We start from the raw sequence: 2,783 nt of genomic DNA, 5'->3' as shown, positions 1-2,783 counted from the left end.
TAAGAGGCGACGAGCCCCTGGAGGAGGAAATGGCAACCAACTCAAGAATTCTGGCCTGAAGAATCCCCATGAACAAAGGAGCCTGGTGGGCTGCAGTCCATGGGGTCGCAAAGAGTTGGACACGACTGAGCAATTGAGCACACACCTACAACAGGCTGGAGAAGCCCAAGTGGAGTGAGAAGGAGGAGAAGAGGGAGGGGAGGAGGAGGCAGGGGGAGGCTGAGGTCAGGGAGGTGGGGTGAGCAGAGGTTGGTGGGTGAGCATCAGATGGGTGACAGCCACCCATCTGAGCTGGCTGTGGACTACTTACCCTTCAGGATGCAGGCTCAGGGGCAGGTGATCTGGTGCAGCTGCTGAGATTCCACCCTGGTGGGGTTGGGACCTCAGCTGCCTGCTCCATGCAACGGGCTGAGTTTTTCCCCAGCACCCCTCTGGGACTGTGGGAAGGGGATGAAACAATGGTGGGAGCCTGAGAAGGAGGCCACTGTGACAGCCTGGAGAGGACAGCAGCTTGGACCAACGCAGACGGATGAGATTCTGAGTATGTTCTGGAGACCCAGCAGAACATGCCGTTGGGTCAGATTCAAGGTATGAAAGAGAGAAGGGAATCACTTGTAACTCTTTGGTCTTTGTCCTGAGAAACTGAGTGAATATGAACCCTTTTACTAAGATGGGAATAAGTGAAGGACAAGCAAGATTTGGGGATGGGAAAAGTGGAAATTAAGAGTTTGTTTTTGGGAATTCCCTGGTAGTCTAGTGGTTAAGACACCATACTTTCAATGCTGAGGTCACTGGTTCAATCCCAGTTTGGGGAACTAAGATCCTGCAAACCACATGACACAGCCACAAAAAAAAAAAAAAAAAGTTTACTTTTGATGCATTAAACCTGAGATGCCCTCTGGGGGCCATGCAGAGAGTCCATGGAGGGCAGGCAGCTTAGTGAGTGGACTTTAGTGGGGAGGAGAGGCTGGGAATAGATGGGGGATGGAGGAGAGTGTTGGGGGTGGGGTGGACTGGGTTTCAAGCTGGGTCTGGATGCGGTCACTGAGGAGTCAGTGTGGGCTAAACTGACGGCCCAGGTTGGGGATCTTTTGTGAACACATCCATGTTTAGTAATGGAGACAAGGAAGGCACACAGATGAAGAAGAGGAGGAGGTGTATCCAGGAAGCCAAGTGAGGAGAGGCCTGGGGATGGGGGCGGAGGAGGGGGTGCGGGTGTGCAGGCAGGTGGAGGAGCAGTCCAGTGCTGCCAGGAGCTGAGTGTACGTGGACAGCAGAGGGTCACTTCTGGCCCATTGGGTGGAGGTCCTTCAGCTTTCAGGCTTAGACAAAGCCAGAGTCAGGGCAGGGCGGGGCCCACAGGGGTTGCAGGGGGCTGCAGGGACCACAGGGGCCAGAAAAGGAGGTGGTTACAAAGATAACACCTGTCAAGAGAGCCGAGGGAATTCCCTGGCAGTCCAGTGGTTCAAACTCCATGCTTCTACTGCAGGAGATACAGGTTCGATCTCTGGTTGGAGAACAAAGATCCTGCGAGCAATGAGGCCCCTCCTCCCCCCAGAAAAAGAGCCAAGGAATAAGGGATAGGCACAAGGTCTTGGAGTTTGGGTTTGAAGATGAGGAGCATTCCAGCATGTTCTGACAGGGAGTGATCCAGGAAGCCTGAGAAGTGGGTTCAAGCTGCAGCAAGACGATGCACAAGGCTCAGGAGCTGTGACTGAGTGGGTGGTGCAGACGGACTGGAAAAGGCTGAGTAGGTCCTTCTAAGAGATCTGGAGGCCCAGGGAGGTGGCTGTGAGGGCTGCGGAGGCACAGAAGACAGGGAGCGAGCAACCAGGGTGGCTGAGACCACTGTTGTGGAGAGAGGGTCCTGAACACAGACAGCTTCCCTCACCTCCTCCAGCCAGGCGAGGACTCGGGGGAGGCAGAAAACTGGGCCACCCAAGGTCGAGCTTTGCCGGGTGAATAGGAACATTTGGGGGGCAGTGTTGGGAAGAGGAAGAGAGATGTCCGTGGATTGTCCTTATCACACTCAGTTCCCAGAGCCCTCGCCCATACCCTGCTCTGTTTCACCCCCACCCTGGGGCAGGCACCACTTTGAACCCTTTCTGCACTGATGACAGGGGGTTTGCAGCTGAGGAAGGGCTCAGTAATTGGACAGAATCTCTGGGAGGGGCCATGGGGATTAGTGACAAGGAGAGAAATGCGGGGGTCAGACCAGGAGTGGAAGAGGCTCCAAGGAGCCCAGGACCCTCACTTTCTGAGGACTCAAGTGCTCCCTTTTCTTCCATTGACCTTGGAGATGGCTGCAGTCCCTTCTGAGTCTCAGATCCAATAGTTTGATCCAGAATTTGGAGGGAACTCCAACCAGGGGTAGGAACACACCCACCCCAGCCCTCTGGGGTCCTCATAGCAGCCCTGCCTAGCATCACAGCCACAGCCCACTCTGCCCCGTCTCAGAGACCCTGAGGTCCATGTCTTCCTTGACCTGTTCTGAGAATGAGCAGGAGGCCACAGGACCCTGTGTGTGCCCAGCACTGTGCTAGGCCTCATGGGGAAAGCAAGGGAAGGAGGAGAGGGTGTGCCCCTGGCATCCAGCACTCCTGAAGCTGAGCCCTTTGCTGCCTGTCGCTGCCAGGTGAGTGTCACCTGTGAACAGGTGCACAGGCCTCAGGTGGTGGTGCACACTCACCCATACCAGGCAGTGGAAGACCAGGGCATGGGCCTGGGTGCTGGGTGCAGACAGCTGTCTTTGCAGCCTGGCCAGCTCCTCCCTTGTGTTGGGG

At 55.8% G+C, this 2,783-nt stretch overlaps 1 non-coding gene across 1 annotated transcript; it reads left to right on the top strand.

Moving 5' to 3' along the window:
- The first annotated feature begins 742 nt into the window (after positions 1 to 742).
- On the top strand, positions 743 to 815 carry TRNAE-UUC. The gene has a single exon. It is a non-coding gene; the product is annotated as a tRNA-Glu (tRNA).
- The last annotated feature ends 1,968 nt before the right edge of the window (positions 816 to 2,783 follow it).

This window comes from Cervus elaphus, unplaced genomic scaffold (assembly GCF_910594005.1).
Source record: "Cervus elaphus unplaced genomic scaffold, mCerEla1.1, whole genome shotgun sequence".
In the NCBI taxonomy this organism is placed as follows: domain Eukaryota; kingdom Metazoa; phylum Chordata; class Mammalia; order Artiodactyla; family Cervidae; genus Cervus; species Cervus elaphus.
Note: the sequence above shows the minus strand (reverse complement) of the source record. Positions and strands in the feature narration are given on the sequence as shown.